The 22,835-nt window shown below is 39.8% G+C and overlaps 1 protein-coding gene across 2 annotated transcripts in view; it reads left to right on the top strand.

Moving 5' to 3' along the window:
• The window catches only part of prrg3 (proline rich and Gla domain 3), a 60,051-nt gene that overhangs the window by 2,992 nt on the left and 34,224 nt on the right, over positions 1-22,835 (top strand). The window lies entirely within an intron of this gene.

Here is a 22,835-nt window from a genome sequence, read left to right as displayed (position 1 = left end):
GTACCAGCCTCCACCATTTCCTCTGGCAGCTCATTCCATACATGCACCGCCCTCTGTCTGAAAACGTTGCTCCTTAGCTCCCTTTTATATCTTTCCCATCTCATCCTGAACCTGTGCCCTCTAGTTCTGGATTCCCTCATCCCCGGGAAAAGACCTTGTCTGTTTATCCTATCCATGCCCCTCATAATTTTGTAAACCTCTATAAGGTCACCCCTCAGCCTCTGATGCACCAGGGAAAACCGCCCCAGCCTATTCAGCCTCTCCCTATAGCTCAAATCCTTCAACCCTGGCAACATCCTTGTAAATCCTTTCTGAACTCTTTCAAATTTCACAACATCCTTCCAATATTCCAAAAGTAGCCTCACTAATGTTCTGTCTAGCTGCAACATGACCTTCCAACTTCTATACTCCATGCTCTGACCAATAAAGAAAAGCATACCAAATGCCTTCTTCACTAACCTATCTACCTGCGACTCCACATGCAAGGAGATTTGAACCTGTACTCTAAGGTTTCTTTGTTCAGCAACACTCCCCAGTACCTTACCATTAAGTGTATAAGTTCTGCTCTAATTTACTTTTCCAAAATGCAGCGCCTCGCATTTATCTAAATCTGCCACTGCTGAGCCTATTGGCCCATCTGATCAAGATCCTGTTGATCTGATGTAATCTAAGGTAACCTTCTTTGCTGTTCTCTACGTTCCCAATTTTGGTGATATCTGCAAATTAACTAACTTTTATCTCCTAAGCTCACATCCAAATCATTTATCTAAATGATGAAAAGCAGTGGGCCCAGCACCGATCCTTGTGGTACATCACTGGTCACAGACCTCCAGTCTGAAAAGCAGCCCTCCACCACCAGCCTCTGTCTTCTGCCTTCGAGCCAGTTCTATTCAAATGGCTAGTTCTCCCTGTATTCCATGAGATATAACCTTGCTCGCCAGTCTACCATGAAAAACCTTGTCAAACGCCTTACCGAAGTCCATATAGATTGCACCTACGCTAGTCCTACTTGCCTGATCTTTTCTCATTTCCGGCTCCTTCAAGAACTTATCTAGTTCCCTTCACCATGTTTTTGAGCAATGCATTCTCAAACCTAATTGTGTATTGCATAAAAATGTTTTTGCAAGTTGCCTTTGGTTCTTTTGCCAATCAGCTTAAGTCTGTGCCCTCTGATTATTGGTTCTGAAGACATTGAATAAAGAGAAATGGTTTCCAATATAATTTAACTCTGTGATTTTTACATGCCTATCAAATTTTTTTCTTGAACATTTTGGGTGGCGGAGGGAAAGCAGGACATGGTACAAGCCACAATTTTAAAATTTGCAGACAACACAAAACTTCAAGTTGTGACAAATAGTCAAAAAGATCGTAAACCTGAAAAGTACATAGACTTGTGGAATGGTGGATCAAGATAGCTGAAAATAAATAGGTGTGAAATGATAGATTTTATTAAGAATAAGGATGGCTAATACTCAAAAAATGCTGTCGTACCATTTTAGAAATCAGAGTTGGGGATTGGTGGTGTGGAAGGACACTGGCTTTGGTATTGATTTAAAGTTGAATATTTTGTCCATTGGTTCATTTTGTATTATATGTTCATGAGGTGCACATTGGTTTGCTCGTTTTTGCATTTCTTTTCCAGTATGTAGTGTAGCTCAGGAAGTCATTTGTTTATTATTTATTATTGACTTACTGTCTAACAGCAAAAACCTGTTAGGTGAAAAGTGAATGTTGCTTTTCCTTAGTGGGATTTACTATCATAAGAATTCTTAAGTCATAAGTGTAAAGGTCAGCTTTTTGAAGGAACATGGTATGGGTGTACTTTCCAATTTAAAATAAACAGGACTTTGCAGAAAGAGATCCAACTACAAATTGTCTCTTATTTTGCCATGAAAAATAAAAACGCTTTGTCAGTGATGCAGGCAACTGGAGAACAGAGATCTAAGGTGATAAAGCTGGAAAACGGAGATTTTTTTAAATGCAGTGAATTATAACCTGAATCCCTGCCTGGAAGGGTAATGGAATCAGATTTCATAGCAACTTTCTGAAGGGAAATGAATACTGTTATCAGTTGTCAGGAAGATAATTAATGGATTATGGTTAAATATTAGTGCAATGTGATAAACATAATTCTTGAAACAACCAGGACAGTAGAATATTATGATGTGGAGATGCTGGAGTTGGACTGGGGTAGACAAGGTCAAAAATCAAATGAAACCAGGTTATGGTCCAACAGGTTTATTTCAAACTGAAAGCTTTTGGAGTTCAGCTCCTTCCTTGGGGAGGTAGTTAGATCTTCTCTTAGGAGATATCAGCTCAAGCCTATATTTGTCCATGTCTTGCTGCATATGGTCACAGACTGTTTTAATATCCGAGGAGTTGCAAACTGAACTGTACACTCTCTCTGTAATTATCACTGAACATCCCTATACTAATCCCATGATGGAGGGAAGGTCATTGATGAAGTAGATGAAGGTTGAACTTAATACTCTACTCTGAGGAACATCTGAATGAATGATCTTGAATTCAGATGATCATCCTCCAAAAATTTCAGCTATCTTCTCTTGTGTCAGGTATAACTCCAACTGGTGGAGACTATCCCTAATTTCCATTGACTTTAGTTTTTCAGTGGTTTCTGTCACATTTTAATGCTGCTTTTGGGAAAACCATTTTCACTTCAGCCCTGGAATTCAGTTCTTTTGTCCATGTTTTGACCAAGACTGTAATGACATATGGAGTGAAGTAGTCTTGGCAGAACTCATTAGGCATCAGTAAGCAGGATATTGTTGAGTAAGCGCCACTTGATAGCACCATCAGTTATACCCTCTGTAATGTGGCTGATGACCAAGACTAAACTAGTGGAGCAATACTTTGCCAGTTGGATTTAGTTGTTTATTATGGAACTCTTTGGTTCTCTGTTATGTATGGTTCAAGTCGAGCATGGTTATTCTCATAATAAGTCATTAACAATGATGTATCCTGCAGATGAACTCAAAAGGCTAAAGCATGTGCAGTAATCATCAGATAGAAGGGCCAACTAGATGCTATACCCAAGGTTACTCCTGAGGTCTGTACTAGAATGGTTTTTTCAACCAATTTGATTCACTCCACAATATGTCAAGAAATAGCCGAGTACACTGAACACAACAAAGGCTCTGCCCCAGAGAAAATACAGATGCAGTATGTAAGGCTAGTGCTTCAGAACTAGCTCTAAGACAACTTTGCAGGAGTTCTCTAGCTAAGCTGTTTCCATGACAACACTCTCATCTACCCCAAGAAGAGGAAACTAGATTAAGTATATTTGTCCACAAAAAGCAAATCAAATCCAACTGCCCAAGTATCATCAATACTACCAAGAGACCTTTTCCCACCAAGAACCTGCTCACCAATGCTTCGAATTCTGCCAGGATCTCTTCGCTGTGGGCCTCATTACAGCCTTGTTTGACACATAGGCGAAAGAGGCAAATTCAGCAGCTGAACAAGAGTAAATGCCTTTGACATTGAAGCATCATTTTACCAAGTGTGGCATCAAGGAACTCATAGGTTCAGGCATGTCGGGGAATTATGGTGCCTGGATCTCCACTGACACTATTCATTCCTAGCAAAGAGAAAGATGTGAGTGTCTATTAGAGGCCAATCATTTTTGCTTTGAGATGTCTTTGCATGGGTTCCTTGACACAACCAACTTCAACTGCTTTACCAGTGACTACCCTCCCCCATCATGAATTCAGAAGTTGCTTATTTTAAATCTGAGATTGATAAATTATTAAGTAAGGCTATTAGGGGATATGGGCCAAAGGCAAGTATATGGAGTTAGCCCACAGATCAGCCATGAGCTTATTGAATGGTGGTACAGACTTCATATATTCCTTTGTTACTTTCTGTGGGAATTTTACTACACAAAATTCAGTTCCATTCACAACTCCTCCAACACTGAAGCGGTCTGTTCTGCATGCAGCAAAACTGGAACAAAATTTTGGTTTGAGCTGATAATTGGCAAGTAATAAATGCACTACATAAGTCCAAGCCAATGTCCATATCTTATAAGAGGGAGCCTAATCACCTCACTTTGATTGTTAATGGTAATAACCACGCCCCGTCCTTACCAACATTCTGGTGTGAGGAGGGATAGTGTTAGTATTGACAAGAAATCTAATTAAACTAGCTATGTCGAGGGGGCATAGCTTTAAATTAAGGGGTGGTAGGTATAGGACACATGTTAGGGGTAGGTTCTTTACTTAGCGAGTCGTGAGTTCATGGAATGCCCTGCCAGTAGCAGTGGTGGACTCTCCCTCTTTATGGGCATTTAAGCGGGCATTGGATAGGCATATGGAGGATAGTGGGCTAGTGTAGGTTAGGTGGGCTTGGATCGGCGCAACATCGAGGGCCAAAGGGCTTGTACTGCGCTGTATTCTTCTATGTCCTATGTTCTATGTACATTCTGTAGGTACAACTGCAGGGCATAGATTGGGTATTCTCGGCGCATGCTTCACCTGTGACTGCCCATAGCCTTTTGAGCGTCTATTAGGTAGAAGTTAGGAGTGTGTTGCATACTGTCCCCATGTTTTGGTGAATGCAGCTCCACCAGGAGCTTAACACCATCCAGGACTAAACTCTGCATGATCAGATCAGGAAGCCAAAGAAAATCCTAGTTGTATTGTACAGAGCTTTGATAATATCCCATGAGGCTTACTGAATGTAGACTTAAAAAAAATTATATCCGTGTGATGGAGGTGATATGGTGACGATGCACCAGCTTAGTTCCTGGGGTGATAGGCTGAGTAAATTGTGTCTAGAGTTGATTTAATTGAAACATGCAAGATTCTGAAGTGATTTGATGAGTTGAATGCAGAGATTGTTGACTAGTAAATCTAGAATGGGATGACGATTGACAAATAAATCATTTGAGTTTGATATGAATAAATTCAAAAGGCTGAGAATCTTCAAATCTCCACTTCAGAAGCCTATGGCCAACTGGCATAGAGTGCAGGGGGGAAATGGTGTTGAAGCAGGAGATCAACTGCAGTTGTTCATTGATCAGCTTGAGAACATAAGCATCTATGTGAAGAGGGCTTGCAATAGAGTGTATACATGTGCAATGCTGTGTTAGTTCTTAGCTCCACTTTGAAGCTTCTTCCTGCTTGATTAATGCTCTTTCCCAACAAATGTGAAAAATAAATATTTTTATTAAGAGCCTCTGAGGGGGTTTAAGGTGTCCACTGACCTGCTGTGAAAACTCTGCTCACATTTTGACCTGATGTCACATATTCTACCACAGTATTGGAAATAATCCTCCACATTCTAAACGAATCAACAATATTTTGAAACAAAATTAAGAATAAACCAACAATATTCTAAAAGAAAATATCAAATCACCAATGTTAGTGGAACCCCAAAATCCCAAATGAGGATCCACATCTGTGTCAAAAACTAGTCAGTTCTTCCTTTGACCATATCGTATCTGGGTACTAGGTTTTATTGAAATCGATCTATTTGTTACGTGTTATATTGCCTTCACACAAACTGACAAACAGGAGCAAAAACATTACCTCCATTCAATGTAAGTAGCAGAGGTAATTTTTTAAAAAATGTAGGAACAGGAGAAACAAGAGCTCTTTTCCATCATTTAGTACAAACATGGTTGATCTTCTGCCTGATCTCCACTTCCCAACCTGCTTCCTGTGTCTCTTGACCACAAGTCTCTCCAAATTCCCAAAGATTTGTAACCTTCTGAATCAATAAATCTTTGCTCATCTGAAGCATAAATGATTGAACCCATATCCTGAGACTCTTCTGGATTTCCTAGTAGAGACATCAACCTAATTCAGACATCAAGCTAATTCAGAGTACAGTTGGTTCTGCTCTCAAGCGTGTTTCTTCAATGCAAATTGGCTATAACACGATTGAAGAATTTAGACCATTATTTGTAGACGTGAATTTTCCTTACCTGTATTGGCTATAATGTGATTTTGATCCCATTGGTTTAAATGGTGCTGCTATTACGCGATTTCCTTAATGCAGAATCACATGGGAACATAACTACCGCATTATGTCAGGACAGATTTTATTGCATTTTTCAGTGAAATCATCTGTAGACACAATTTATACAGCTTCTTTGCTCAGAAATCAAGCTGGTACACCTTCACCTTACCACTTATACTGTAAGCTTATAAATCCTTAAATTCTTTTTTGGTCTGCATTTATTAATCCAGGTGTGGTCTCGCCAAAGCCCTGTACAACAGTATTGAGAGGTTTCTTTTTAACCCTACTCTCAATTCCTTTGCAACAAAGGCTACCATTCAGTTTGCTTTCCTAATTGCTTGCTGTATCAGCATGTTAACTTTGTGTAAATCATACAAGCATATTTTGTGTCTCTCTGAACATGGAATATTGAGAAATTTTACACCTTTTAAAGATGTGCTGCTTTTGTATTATTATCAAAGTGAATATCACGCTCTTTCCCATATTTCACTCAATCTACCGCTTTGTTACTCGTTTAATTTGTCAATATCTTTTTGCAAACTGTTTGTGCGCTCCTCCCTGTGCATGTTCACATCATTTCGTATTGTCAGCAAATGCTGATACGTTACTTGTAGCCTCTTGTCTAAGCCTTTAATATAAATTAAATAGCTGAGGGCCCAGTATTGATCCTTGCAGCATTCCTAGTTACTACCTGCCCACTTAAAAACAATTGTCCCCAATATCTGGCTCTTGTCCATTAGCTAATTCTTTATCCATTATCACACATAATCCCCAACCCCAAGTTTGGTATTTTGCAAATTTTGATTTTGGTAACATACCAAATGGCTTTAAGAAATCTAAGTAAACTAAATCTACTAGTTCCCGTTATCTCCCTTGCTGGTTAGGTCCTCAAAAATCTCTTTAAAAATTGTCAAATACAATTTCCTTTTGTAAAACTGTATTGATTTTATCTGGTAATACAATAATTTTCTAAGTCCATTGTTAAGCCTTCATAGATTCCAGCATTTTCCTGATGACTAGTGTTACTCTAACTCTGAGGGCGAAGCAACTCATTTGATTGGCACCAAATGTATGACCTTAAACACAAATTTACCATGAGCAAAGTATTTTGCAGCAATTCATTTTGGCATCTTTGACCGTACCTCCCAAACTTGAAACCTTTATCACCAAGAAGAACAAGTCATTGCGCACATTGAAATACTTATATTTCCAAGTTCCTCTCAAAGTTACTTACCATCCTGGCTTGGAAATATTTTATCTTTCTTCATCATCACCCTGTTAAAATCTTGTAGCTTCCTATGTAATATCACTATGGGTGTATCTTCACTATACAGACTGCAGTGGTTTAAAAAGGTGGCTTGCCATCACTTGCGTGCAAAATATGTTGGGCTTGACAGCTAGGTCAGTCCTGAAGAAGGGCTTATGCCCGAAACGTCGATTCTCCTGTTCCCTGGATGCTGCCTGACCTGCTGCGCTGTTCCAGCAACACATTTTCAGCTAGGTCAGTCTCCCATGAATGAGTAAAAAGAGTGACCATGTCTGAAATTGTTGATTCCTTGAAATAACTGATACCTGCCTGTACTTGCTTGAATATTCTCTTATAGATGACATGTAGAATATTCTGTACCCTAGAATATTACATTTGGCTCAGTGACAAAACAACAGAACAATTTTGAAGTCAGCCATTACATGAAGTGCTGGTTATTGGTATTTTTTGAGTGAGTTCCTTCTAATTCTAAACAGCTAGTGCAACACTGCATCTTGTTTTTTTGGTTTGAATACAAACACAAGAAGTGTCTGAAAGTGTCTCAGTGCTATCAGTTTTTTGTGTAGGATGTCTTTCCATGTTTGTGGATTCTTTCACTTTGAATTGTAACCATTTTAGTTTACTTATTAAATAATAACTCAAAATATCCAAATGGAGAAATAATGTAAAAGCAGAGATAGATTCCTCATGTTTGCACTGTTTTGTATTTTGTTCTTCCACTACTCCTTTTCCTTAACACAGGTGATGCTAGGCCAATCACATCTCCACTAAGTATATTCTTTTCAAGATATTGCTTTTAGCACATGTTTGAAGATGCCGTTGCTTTACTCTGTACTTGCAGAGTAGTAACTTAATCGCTTGTGTACCTAAAGTAGATCTGAATACAGGGTAGACATGGTTCTCAGATAACACGTGTTCTGGCAGCACAATTTGCTTATAACATTGCTGATGAATTAAGGAACATTATTTTTGAGAACACTTACCTCTCTGTTCGCAATAGCGCAATTCCAACGGTGATTGTTTCATGCACTTCATCCTGTGCAGTCACCGATGTACGCGTCAAAGTCTCTGCGCTGTTCTGGGCATGTGCCGATGCCAGTGCTGGTCTTCATGCCATTCTGGACATGTGCCGATGCCAGCGCTGGTCTTTGTGCCGTTATGGGCATGCGCCGATGCCAGCGCTGGTCTTCGTGCCGTTCTGGGCATGTGCCGATGCCAGCACTGGTCTTTGTGCCGTTCTGGGCATGCGCCGATGCCAGCGCTGGTCATTGTGCCGTTCTGGGCATGTGCCGATGCCAGTGCTGGTCTTCATGCCGTTCTGGGCATGCGCTGATGCCGGCGCTGGTCTTCGTGCCGTTCAGGGCATGTGCCAATATCAGCTGCTGACAGAGAGCAGCTTTCCGTGAGAGGTACTGTACAGAGAACAGTTTTCTGAGAGAGATACATTGAGTAGCTTCTTGTGAAAGGTACACTTCTCATAGATTATTCCTTTATTTTGACCAAATGGAGGGGCACAGTGACAAGAATGTTAGCAAGAAGCATCCTGGTGATTAAATTGCAGGTGATGAATGCAAACGAAAAGCTTGAACACTGGAAGAGAAGCTAGATATTATCAAGCATTTTGATCATAAGGAGAGAATATGTGATATAGCTTGCTTAACAGGAAAGAAGGAGTCTACTGTAAACACCATGATGGCCCTCTGTCCCTGCAGTAACAACTTTTTTTAAATGTACGGTGTTAAATTTACTCTTGTTTCATTGATAAATATGATTTATACCTTCATTCAGGCCATGCTGTACTTTGTGTTAGACTTATGGGTGATTTTTGAGTGATTGTGAGTGATTTCGTTTTGGTGGCCTGCCCTACCCCACTTTTCCCATAGGCCGCATTATTTATATTAAGTGATTTTCTATTAAGCAAGGTTTTGCAGGAATGCAACTACAGTGTTACAGGAGAACTACCTGTACATTTATTGAGCACCATTTGAAGAGGCATTGAAAGTAGCAAAAGCCAATTTTTAAAAAAAGCAATATATTAGTATATTGTTTAAATGTTACAATGTTTAATCAGAGGATGAAGTTAACATTAAATCAAATTGTAACATTAAGAATTAATTTTTAATTGAGTGGGTTAGTTGGTTTAGAGTATGGATTAGGTAAATGTCAGACACCATGTTTGATCCCCATTCTAGCTTATGTGTTGCTTCCTTGCCCGACCTACATAAAGCATGTGACTAATCACAGAATTCCACCCTTCCAGGAGAGAAATTTTAAGTTAAGTTAAAATTAGAGATATATTGGTAATACTGAGTTAAGCAAAGTATTGAAGATAACCTACTTATGTATAAAATAGATTTAGCTTCATGTTCTCTTTTACCAAGGGTAATTTTTAATTTTAGATTTATTAATTAATTTAGTTTAATTTACAGCAGTGGCTGTGGTGGGATTTGAACCTCTGTCTTCAGCATTAACCTTGGCTTCTGTATTACTCACCAGTAACAGTAACTACAATTCTAAAGTTAGGGGTGAGGGAATTTGAAAGAATGCAGAGATCTTCGAGTTTGTGCAGGTGCAGGCAGCAGACTAGGTTGAGTAAGTGGTTAGTTAAAAAGGCATATTGGATCTCGGGATTTATAAATGAAGGCACAGTTCAACAAATATGTTATGATGAACTTTATAAAACTGTATATCATGGTCCATTGGAATTTTGTGTCTAGATCTGGGTGCAGTAATTTAGGAATGATGTGGAGAGGGTGCAGAAAAGATTCACAAGAATGGTTCTTGGATGCAGGAATAACTGAATTGCATAAATGGACTGGAGAAACTGTGGTGTTCTCCTTTCGATTAGAGAAGGTTAAAAAGGGATTTGATCAAAGTGTTCACGTCTATATTGGACACATGGATAGAAAATGTTCCCTTTGTCTTTAGGATTGAGAATCCAAGGCCAACTATTTGAGGTGATTGGCAAAAGAACCAAATGCACTATGCAGGAAATTGTACATAGAGTGAGTGGTTAGAATCTGAATTTGTGTCTGAATGTGAGGAAGAGGCATATGCAGTCTTGGCTTTCAAAAATGAATTGGATGAGCATCTGAAGAAAGAAGTTGCAGGGTTATTGAGTAAGGGTATGGACTGGGACAAGCTAAATTGCTTTTGAAGAGAGTTGATATGGACATAACTGACCTGTGACCTACTGTGTTGCAACCATTTGCATTGTCATTGTAAACAAGTATATTTACCATTACTTGAATTGTTGTGCTTGGGACACAATCTCAAGTCAATCCCCACTTTTTTGGTTACAAAACTTGTTCTTTTCAAACTCTTATGCTGAAGGTTTAGAACTTTCAGATCAGAAAAGTTCATGAATTGAGAGTGGATACCGCACAACTGTGAAAGAAGATGTAACTTATCCATTTGAAGTTTGACTGTTTTAAAACAAATTATAAATTTTAATGTATGTATTTTCTGACTCCTTTGGTTAACCAAAGGTTTCATTTGTCCCATTAGAGAATCAGAAGCTAATCTGCCCTCCAGCCTTTCCGTATGGCATTGCTGAAGTAAGGGTGAGATATTGAACTTTCTGATTCTCTTTCATTCTAACTGCTGCTCTTCAGACGGGTGCCCAGTATGTAATGTCACAACTCATTGGCATAGTGAACTGGAAATCAAGTCCCATCAATTGTCAAAAATGTGAAAATTTGATTAAAACACAAAATTGCTCAATTCTATCTAACTGTCTAATTCAGGTTAAAGTTATATGCAAACCAGTTTTTTCCTGTTAACAGAAGAACAATTGCATGTTGTAATCAACTGTTTTAATCAGTTAGAAAAAGTAAACAAATTGAATTGCTAATCTGTAACTTAAACTCCACCCCTTTCTTAAAGTTCCCATATACATACAAATAGACAAGACTCAAATATTATAGCGAGGAATGAAAAAGCAGTCAGAAGCACAATTCTAGCACCAGCCTGTATCATGGATGTCAGTGCGTTGTTTTCTTGTTGCTCCATTTGATTCCTTCTGACTCTTCACTGATGACATTTCATGTAAGTATATTGTTACATTCAATAGGAAGGGAGAATAGCCAGAGACTTAGTGGACCTGTAGAATTCAGTGCCATGAAGCGCAGTGGAGGCCGGGATATTCAATGTCTTCAAGACAGGGATTGATAAGGAATTAAGGCTATGGGGGAGAGTGTGGGTAAGTGGAGTTGAAATGCCAATCAGCCATGATTAAATAGCGGAATGGACTCAATAGGCCGAATGGCCTTACTTCTACCCCTATGTCTTGTGACCTAATGGAATAGAGGGATACAGATCTTGTAAATGAAGACATTTTTAGTAGGGAAGGGCAAAATATTTTGGCACAGACTTGGAGGGCTAAAAGGCCTGTTCCTGTGTTTTATTGTTCTTTATTCTTTGATTCTTGTCCTTTCACGTGTTGTTGAAGATTTGCTCATTCAAGGCCTCTGAAGCTCGTCTTTCTCCTTTTCATTTCACCAAGGGATTTGCAGAGAGTAACTCGGAGGGAAGTTGAAGCAGAGTAACTAGATTCCAGATGCTTTATTTTACTTTTCCACACAGAAGAGAGAGAGAGAGAGAGAGAGAGAAAAAGAGGTGGATGCTTTCTGTTGGCAGGCTGGATATTTCTATTGTATGATACACATACCAAGCTGTAGCCACCTACCCAGGACACAGTCAAGTACTCGTTATGCTAAGCCCTCTTGAGCCTACAGCAACTGGTATTGATTAGTCTTTCAATCTGTCTGATCAATACTGACCCTGTGCAAAATGACCATGAATGCACTCTGGCAGTGCTGGTTTATCTGGAATTCTTCCTTGTTTTTCCAATAAGGCATCAATGCATATACAACTCCAGAATATGCTGCAGTAACTTGTTTTGTAAACATAATCTTCGGCGGCTTCTTTGGCTTAAAGCAATATTTTTATCCATTTTTATACCAGTCCCAAAAAGAGGTGTCATTTACTGTCAAGAATATGCTGCAGAACTTCTTTTGATTGTCCAGAGCATTTAAAAGTAATAGGGCATTAGGAGCTAAAGTTGTTGTATTATCACATTTAGGTTAATGTCCATTTAAGTGTTCAACATTACAAATGAGCTATGTACCTGCGTGTTATTGCACAGCCATAACTGTCTGCAGTGCAGCTCTTGAAGCACCGGTTGTGTCTGGCGATTACTGTGTACTTGTAGTTCAGCTGTAAATAACATCACCAGAGATCTTCAAGTAAATAGAATCCACATATATAATAACAAAAATACTCCGTCAGAAGTCTCACAACATCAGATTATAGTCACTGTCACGCCTCCTGATGAAGGAGCAGCGCTCTGAAAGCTTATGATTTAAAATAGATTTGTTGGACTCAGATGGACAAGGGCAGAAGTTCACACGAGTCCAACACCGGCACCTCCACATCACATGGTGTGCAGATGAGATCTTTTTTTCTTTAGGAAATAGAACAAATAAAAAATCAATCGCACAAATGTGAATGCCAAGGGGAGCAGCAGAAAACAAAATATAACCGTAATCGAAAAGTTTCCAATACACTAAAGAGAAGAAAATTAGATTTCTTTACAAATTGTGTATTTGAGTTGGCCAAGTTTGTTCAGGCATTTAGCTGATTCAAGCCCATCCTATCTAAAGGCTGTGTGAAATTTGAATAGCCATTGGATGTCAGTCTCTTGCACAGAAATTAGATAAAGTACATATAAATTCAAACAATAACTAAAGGTGGGCTGAATTCAGGAACAGCAGTGAGCCAACAGAATAAACCCCAAAACAAAGTTCAAGCCAAGAAATAGAAAAGAAACACAAAGTATAAAGCCGAAAACACAGAAACCATATCCTCCAGCATGAACTGGAAAATCACAGACCTCCTATCCAAATTGAAATGTTTTCAACACATTGCAGCTAAGGTTCATAGACCAGTTGCACAGCAGTTGGTATTGAGAGATTAGATAATCAACATTTCTGAAGAGGACCAGAAAAATCCCATAAAGAGTGCTGGAAGATCAGTATCGGTAGGAATAATTTGCTAAGAATTGATGTCCCACAAGCAAAAGTTGCAGGAATTATAGATACATTTTTAGCAGCAACCAAAGTTTTAAAAGATTAATTAATGGTACGTGGATGTCACTGGCTGGGCTAGCAATTGTTGCTCATCCTCACTTGGCCTTCAGAATGTGATTGTGAGCTGCCCTCTTGAACCACTATATTTGATTTGGTGTAGACATTGAGTCCACCTGCACCAATTGGACTGCAGTAGTGATTCAGCAATATGACTGCCCAAAGGCAGAACTGTGGCACAGATAATGGATTGGTGATTGCATCAGCTTTTATCAAAGCATTCACAATACCTCTGGGAAAGAAAGGAAAGGTCATAGTATTTGTTCGTTGCTCACCAGATGTCAGAAAAAATGAAGCCACTGGAGCCAGACAGTACTACCTGTGAGCATTGTACTGCAGTCAGTACTGACATTGCAAACAGGACATGAACAGTAAGCAAGCTGTGTGGCAAGTGGCATTCTACTGTTTTCACTGTGAAGCTTTATTGCTATCCAAGATCTGTGTGAGGCCTGCAGTACAGTGTGACATTGAGCCTGCATGTGCAAGAAATCCTGCTCCAAAGATATAGTCAGATGCTACGAAGAGGACAGGTGCAGCAGCATAGCAACAACAGCAATGCATATACTAGAGACCTGAATCAAAATGTGCAGTATAGTTATGGCAATTCGGTATGGAAACCACAAACTTTTTACCTGGTAGATGTGAGCAGACAATGGCAGGATAGCCAGCTTGAATAGCTCTTTCAAGCTGTGGCTATCCATGAGATCAACAAGGTACCTACGGAGGCAGAAGAGGCGAAGAACAGCCCAGAATGAAATATGCACTTCCAGAAAGTTACGACACAATGAGGTCTGGCGAAGTTGTCAAACTGCCAAAACATTACATAGACTCTTCATCTTCTGTATTTTTCAGTTTTACATTGCCTATCTATGTCCAACTAATTTTTCTATCACTCAATGTTTGTGTTTTCACTTGTATTATAAAAAGCCACCTTTTGGGGGAAGGAAGGGGATATTGTATTATTACCTTTGAAATGATGTTCCTTTAAGCACTGAACATGCAATTGTGCCAAGTACCCAGATGTTACTACATAACCAAAGTCTGCACTAGTACTTGAGGCATAGGCTGTCAGGGGATTACCCTGTACTGTGTGTCTTAGTTTACCTAGATAGAATCCCACTAGAGATTTTCAAGTAGACTGAATTCACATACTACCTTTGTGTTAATTTAGATAAAACAAAAATGTTTTTACTGTACAAGTCGACTAATTGTTTATCTGGTCCCAACGAGTTCACAATAAACTTGACAAGTTGAAAATAAATTTCAAATAAAAATATAGTTGATAATAGTGATCTGAAATAAAAACAGTAATTGCTGGAGAATTAAGCAGGTCTGGCAGTATCTGTGAAGAGAGTAACAGAGTTAATGTTTCAAGCTGAATGTGACGAGAAAGAATGAGGGGAGGGTAAAAAGAGAGTCAAGGTCGGCAGAAAGTGGGGCAGGAACAAACTGAAATAATTGGTCTGCCAGGGCAATTCTGTTTGTTTTGGATTTTTGGAAGAAGGTAGAAGCAGGCTGTGCAAGGTTGGGTAACTATGAGGTGGGAAGCTGTGGAGGGAAGAGTTCCAGAGGAGGTGATATTAATGACAGTCCTGGGAACAATAGCTGATGTTCAGTGATAGGGTCACGGTCAAGAGAGTGAGAGATGGAAGAGTCTGAGAGTTGGCACTCAGCCTCTGTCAGCATGTCCGATGACAACAGACCTAGCCTTGTCAGTAGGTTTTATAAAATCAGAGCTAGACTTGACAATTGAATACCTCAAAACTGAACTCAACCAATGTTAATTCTGTGTCTCTTTCCACAGATGTTGCCAGACCGTTGAGTTTCACTAGCACTTGCCATTGTTATATTAAAAGAAATTCAACTCTTATCTCAAAGAAAGCCCCACTGAATTATATCTATTCCTGAGTTTTAAATTAAAAATAAATTTGAAGTTTGCACTCTGCTGCATCTGCATTAGATTTTTTTTTAAAGAATACAAACAGTTTTAAGAAAAAGCTGAAATTTGAGTGGATTTAATTTAGCAGAAGCTATATTTAATTAGAAAGGAGAATTGCTGCTGGGAATGTCCAGCACATAAAGGGATGTTTTCAGATTAGACCAATTAGTAATTTTCTTCCAAAATGTCTGGAACTTTAGACAGTCAGGAATGCACGAGAAGGCTGGAACAAGTAACATATTAGAATTCTATGAGAAAATCCATCTCTGTCACTTTCTGTGCCCTTCCTCTATTTAAATGATACTTATCCTTCTATTCTTCATGCCAAAGTGCATGACCTCATATTTTCCCATGTTATATTCCATCTGCCAAGTTTTTGCTAGTCTCTTGTCTACACCACTTTGAGGACTCTGTGTTTTCCTCACTACTTGCTTTCTCACCTGTTTTTGTACCATTCATAAACTTGTCAAATTTACATTTCCTTCCCTCATCCAAGCCATTAATCTGTATTGTTAACAACTTGTGATCCTTATGGCACTCCACTAGTTACAGATTTGCCATCCTGAAAATGTCCCCTTTATTCAATCTCTATGGTTTCTGTTGTGTTGCCATAGTCTGACCAAACTATAGGGGCTGCTCTCATTTTGAGAGAAGCGACTGGTGGTTCAACCTGAGAGCCACTAGACCTCAGGTGAGGGAAGAGGTTGAGAAGGAGGGTCCTTCATGGTAACCTCAAACCTGTGGTGGGAATTGAACCCACGCTGTTGGCATCACACTGCTCTGTAAAACAACAATCCAGCCAAATGAGCTAAACTGATTTCCCCTTTGGTTTCTATTGGTAAGCAACACTTCAAGTATACGAGCTCCACCATCATGGTTCTTAATAAGTAGCCTTATATGCAGTACCAAATGAAAATTTGGAAATGAGTAGAAATTTTGGTCCTTTAGTACTTTGTTTCAGCTTAGACATTGAGATCAGTTAGAGTCATAGAGATGTACAGCATGGAAACAGACCCTTCGGTCCAATCCATCCATGCCGACCAGATATCCCAACCCAATCTAGTCCCACCTGCCAACACCCGATCCATATCCCTCCAAACCCTTCCTATTCATATACCAATTCATGTACCCTCTTAAATGTTGCAATTGTACCAGCCTCCGCCACTTCCTCTGGCAGCTCATTCCATACCCGTACTACCCGCTGTTTGAAAATGTTGCCCCTTAGGTCTCTTTTATATCTTTCCCCTCTCACCCTAAACCTATGCCCTCTAGTTCTGGACTCCCCGACCCCAGGGAAAAGACTTTGCCTATTTACCCTATTCCGCCCCTCATAATTTTGTAAACCTCTATAAGGTCACCCCTCAGCCTCCGACACTCCAGGGAAAACAGCCCCAGCCTGTTCAGCCTCTCCCTGTGGCTCAGATCCTCCAAACCTGGCAACATCCTTGTAAATCTTTTCTGAACCCTTTCAAGTTTCACAACATCTTTCCGATAGGAAGGAGACCAGAATTGCACGCAATATTCCAACAGTGGCCTAACCAATGTCCTGTACAGCCGCAACTGACCTCCCAACTCCTGTACTCAATACTCTGACCAATAAAAGAAAGCATACCAAATGCCGTCTTCACTATCCTATCTAACTGTGACCCCACTTTCAAGGAGCTATGAACCTGCACTCCAAGGTCTCTTTGTTCAGCAACACTCCATTAAGTGTATAAGTTCTGCTAAGATTTGCTTTCCCAAAATGCAGCACCTCGCATTTATTTGAATTAAACTCCATTTGCTACTTCTCAGCCCATTGGCCCATCTGGTCAAGCTCCCATTGTAATCTGAGGTAACTCTCTTCACTGTCCACTACACCTCCAATTTTGGTGTCATCTGCAAACTTACTAACTGTACCTCTTATGCTTGCATTCAAATCATTTATGTAAGTGACAGAAAGTAGAGGACCCAGCACCAATCCTTGTGGCATTCTACTGGTCACAGGCCTCCAGTCTGAAAAACAACCCTCCACTACCACCCTCTGTCTTCTATCTTTGAACCAATTCTGTATCCAAATGGGTAGTTCTCCCTTTATTCCATGAGATCTAACCTTGATAATCAGTCTCCCATGGGGAAGCTTGTCGAATGCCTTACTGAAGTCCATATTGATCACATCTACTGCTCTGCCCTCATCAATCCTCTTTGTTACTTCTTCAAAACACTCAATCAAGTTTGTGAGACATGATTTCCCATGCACAAAGCCACGTTGACTATCCCTAATCAGTCCTTGCCTTTCCAAGTACATGTATATCCTGTCCCTCAGTATTCCCTCCAACAACTTGCCCACCACCAAGCTCAGGCTCACTGGTCTACAGTTCCTTGGCTTGTACTGACCACCCTTCTTAAACAGTGGCACGACGTTTGGCAACCTCCAGTCTTCCGGCACCTCCCCTGTGACTATTGATGATACAAATATCTCAGCAAGAAACCCAACAATCAGTTCTCTAGCTTCCCACAGCGTTCGAGGGTACACCTGATCAGGTCCTGGGGATTTATCCACCTTTACCAAGACATCCAGCACTTCCTCCTCTGTAATCTGGACATTTTGCAAGATGTCACCATCTATTTCCCTACAGTCTATATCTTTCATATCCTTTTCCACAGTAAATACTGATGCAAAATATTCATTTAGTATCTCCCCCATTTTCTGTGGCTCCTCACAAAGGCCGCCTTGCTGATCTTTTGAGGGGCCATATTCTCTCCCTAGTTACCCTTTGTCCTTTAATATATTTGTAAACACCCTTTGGATTTTCCTTAATTCTATTTGCCAAATCTATCTCATGTCCCCTTTTTGCCCTCCTGATTTCCCTCTTAAGTATACGCCTACTTCCTTTATACCCTTCTAAGGATTTACTCGATCTATCCTGTCTACACCTGACATATGCTTCCTTTTTCTTAACCAAACCCTCAATTTCTTTAGTCATCCAGCATTCCCTATAGCTACCAGCCTTTCCTTACCCTGACAGGAATATACTTTCTCTGGCTTCTCGGTATCTCATTTCTGAAGGCTTTCCATTTTCCAGCCGTCCCTTTACCTGCGAACATCTGTCCCCAGCTTTTGAAAGTTCTTGTATAATACTGTCAAAATTGGCCTTTCTCCAGTTTAGAACTTCAACTTTTAGATCTGGTCTATCCTTTTCCATCATTATTTTAAATATAATAGAATTATGGTCACTGGCCCCAAGTGCTCCCCCACTGCATCAGCCCCATCAGAAACCTGGCTTGGCTGAGGAACAAACTAAGCCATCCCTGATTGTATGGCTCAGTACTAGGCTACAATGGTGCCATACCCCTCTGCATTAGCATTTTCATAGAGTATAGGTTATTTAGACAACGTTCTGTTTTTAGGATTATTTTGGAATGCCAGCCATATTTATAATTAAATCATAAATATAACCGTGTATTTCAGTACATCAAAAAAGTTGTGCTGTTAGTGTCGCATCTGGTAATTGGTTCTAGGGTTGAATAATGCAGCCGATGCTAAAATGAATGCTAAATGTCAGAAAATTGCATTCATAAATATTAAACATTGAAGATCTTTCACATTCTTTCTGTTTGTACAATTGCTTCTTGTGTCCTTTTGACATCTCGCACTGCAGTTTTCTTTCATTAACTTATTTTTTCTTATCTATCTGTTCAGCTATTATTATCTCTGGAGCAGGTGGGACTTGAATCTGGGTGTCTCAGTCCAGGAGTACGCATGTTACCACTGCACCACAAGAGGCCACACACTGCACTTTTAAAATTATATTTCAAATTACTTTGCTGATGGAACTAATTGAGTGTTAAAAAGACTCTTGGATGTTCCATGATGTACTTTTGAAAAGCTACGTTAGTTCTCTTGGACTTCACCTGTGTCTGATTGGCTTTTAAATCAAGAGAGTAAATTGATGTGGAAGCCGAAATGAGGGTGTAGTGAGGCTCATAGCTTGCTATGGCTGACTTTCATGGATGATAGATTGAGGAGGATGATGGCCATGGAAAGTAGAGTCGTACAGCATGGAAATAGACCCTTTGGTCCACCTCGCCCATGTTGACCAGATATTCTAAATTAAGTTCGTCCCATTTGGCCCATTTCCCTCCTATTCATATACCCATCCAGATGCCTTTTAAATGTAATTGTACCCGCCTCCACCATTTCCTATAGCAGCTCATTCCATAAGTGCACTACCCTCTGTGTGGAAGAAGTTGCCCCTTGGGTTTCTTTTAAATCTTTCCTCTCTTACCTTAAACCTATGCTATCTAGTTTTGGACATCTCTACCCTGGGGAAAATATCTTGACTGTTCTATGCCCCCTCATGATTTTATAAACTTCCATAAGGTCACCCTTCAGGTTCCATGCTCCAGAGAAAACAGTCCCAGCCTATTCAGCCTCTCCCTATAGCTCAAATCTTCCAACCCTGGCAAAATCCTTATAAATATTTTTCTGAAACCTTCCAAAGTTTGCAACATCTTTGCTATAGCAGTGATACCAGAATTGAATGCAGTATTCCAAAAGTGGCCTGACTAATGTCCTGTTCAGCTGTAACATGACCTCCCAACTCCTGCACTCCTTGCACTGACCAGTAAAGGCATGCAGGGACACTGTTGTGAAGAAGCAGTTGGATGCAGGCTGGGGAAATCATTTGTATTTCTAGGTGCCTGCTCTGATTTACATTTCAAGAATTTAGTTTCTTGGGGAAGGAGAGGAGAATTAAGTGAGTGAGAGGCAAGATGTAACTTTTTAATGAGTTGCAAATGCATGTAGATATGGGAGTTACCACTCAGTGGTAAGATTTTGCAGTTACCATTTAAAACTTGAGTGGAAAGTTGGAAAAACTTTTCTCAAATGTTGAATTCTTTCCCATCTTTTTCGCCATTGCACATTTTACATCAGGGAGGGGCATATTCACTTGAACAAATCTGACAAAATATGTTGAATAGTATGGCATCATGTAACCAGTTCAAGACATAGGAACATGCATTTTCCTTGGTAGCCTGGGACCAGTATTTATTCTTCAATGTACAACATTAAAATAAACATATTATCTGGTCATTATTTCCATTTGTGGGAGCTGGCTATGTACATATTGGCTGCTCTGTTTTCCTGCATTACAATAGTAGAGATAGTTGAAAAGACATATTCTATTGTCAAGAGTGGTTTGAGATCAAGGGATCATGTTTTGAGGTCATGAAAGGTTCTAAAGAAATACAAGCTCCTTTTTCTTTCTTTCCAGATCTCATGCTGGCAAGTCTGTGCTGTATTAGAAAATATTGATGAAAATTCATTATAAGGAATGATGCAGCCATGATTATTGTAATTTCTACAGAATAACCTGATCAGGATAGCTTGCCTTGTGTCATTATATTTGGCAAAATGTATGATTTTACACAGAAATAAATTTCAGAAATGACCATTTCATGCATTATTGCTTTGTTTTCTAAGAACTTAAACAGGAGCAGGAATAGACCAAACTGCCCCTCAAGCCAGCTCTAATATTTGATAAAATCATGACTAAACGTTTGTCTCAACACTTTGCTCCCACACCACATTTCCCATAATATATTGCCAGATCAAAAATCCAGATAACCTAGCTTTGACCATAGTCAACAATGTGGGTATCTACAGTCTACTAATGAGATTTCCAAGGATTCACAACCCTGTCAAATGGTTTCCCCTCGTCTCTGTCTCAAATAATCAACTCCTTCTCCCAGAGTTCTGCCCTTGTGTTTTAGATTTCCTGTCAGCAGATACAACGCCCCATCATGAAACAAAATAGTTGACTTTTGAGCTTCTGCGCATGTTCTTAAAATGCGGAACACTTTGAACAGTCTAAAGGACTTAACATCGTGCAATTGCATCAATCAAAGAGCAAAGCTCATGGCAGTCAATCAGAATCAACAGATGCACATAGTAAACAGAATCCCTGTTCACAGATTAACTATGGAACCTGGTGAAATGTCAGCATTTTCTGAAATCGAGAACTGATTACATTACAGTGTGGAAACAGGCCCTTCGGCCCAACAAGTCCACACCGACCTGCCGAAGCGCAACCCACCCATACCCCTACATTTACCCCTTACGTAACACTACGGGCAATTTAACATGGCCAATTCGCCTGACCTGCACATCTTTGGACTGTGGGAGGAAACCGGAGGAATCCCACGCAGACACGGGGAGAACGTGCAAACTCCACACAGTCAGTTGCCTGAGGCGGGAATTGAACCTGGGTCTCTGGCGCTCTGAGGCAGCAGTGCTAACCACTGTGCCACCGTGCCGCCCACAGAACAAAACATTGTAGAACCAACTCTACTTCTTGCAATAAAATAAGAATACAGCTATTTTAAAATGCGGACACTGAGGGCTTTAGCAGAATCCAAGGTGAGAAATTTAGAAAAAACATTTGGTTAAAAGCTTGTGGGTTTAGTTTGAAGGAGACATCATTGGGGTCAAAGTAAGTGTGGTCTTTTGTAGAAAAGAAGGTTGTTCAGAGCAGTTCAGGAAACAAGTTACCTCAGAGAAGGAGGTTAGTTTTCGAACCTTGTAAGTCTGGAGTTTTGGTTAGATCTCTACAGATTATTTAAATAACTGAGACAGTCTAAGCTCTCAGTTGTGAGAGTATTCCAGGAAAACGACTTCACAGCTCACAGGGCAGGAACTAAAAAGAAACAGTTAAGGCAAACTCTATGTCAAGTTAAGTGGGAAATAGTACAGACTACAGTTGCTGGAAGTCAGAGTTGATAAAATGTGGAGCTGGAAAGGCACAGCAGGTCAGGCCGTATCAGAGCAGCAGCAAAGGCGACTTTTCAGGTTGGGAGTCCTGATGAAGGGTCCTGACACGAAACAGCAACTGTCCTGTTCATCCGATGCTGCCTGACATGCTGTGCCTTTCCAGGTCAACATTTTATCACCTACGTCAAGTCACAATTGAAGTCAAACAGATTAGACAAGGAAGAAACATTTCTATGGATTCTGATTGACTGACTGTAAGTTGACGGTGTTGGAGATTAAATGGGATTTTGTGATTTTATTTACAATGTTTTGAAATCTTTCAAGCTGGTATATTAGTTTTGTCTGTTTTTTTATGTAATTAAAAAAACTTTTGATTTATTCTTAAAACGTGTGTTGTGTTTCAGAGTGAGACTTCATGTTAAATTAAAGATAAAGAAAATATGATCTATCAAACCAGATTTCATTCTAGAATCTGACTTCTCCAGTCATAACATCAGCTGGAATTATAACATGGTCTCTACTCATACTATCCCTTTACTTTGCTCTCTTATTTGCTTTTTACTTTTCCTTCTGAGCTTTCTATGTTTAGGCTACTTCTCAGTTGTATTATCCATCTGGCATCTGTTATATGTCGCCTTTTATTTTACCCATCATCTTAATCTCTATCTCTTTAGTCATTCAGGAAGCTTGTGGTGTTTATTATATCTCAACTGTACTCGAACAACCTTTTCATTGAAAGTGGCTCAT

The sequence above is a fragment of the Chiloscyllium plagiosum genome, unplaced genomic scaffold (genome assembly GCF_037043375.1).
Source record: "Chiloscyllium plagiosum isolate Xiang-an unplaced genomic scaffold, Cpla_swu_hap1 HiC_scaffold_11, whole genome shotgun sequence".
NCBI classification, from domain to species: domain Eukaryota; kingdom Metazoa; phylum Chordata; class Chondrichthyes; order Orectolobiformes; family Hemiscylliidae; genus Chiloscyllium; species Chiloscyllium plagiosum.
The sequence above is the reverse complement of the archived record's forward strand: the minus strand, read 5'-3'. Positions and strand labels throughout refer to the sequence as shown.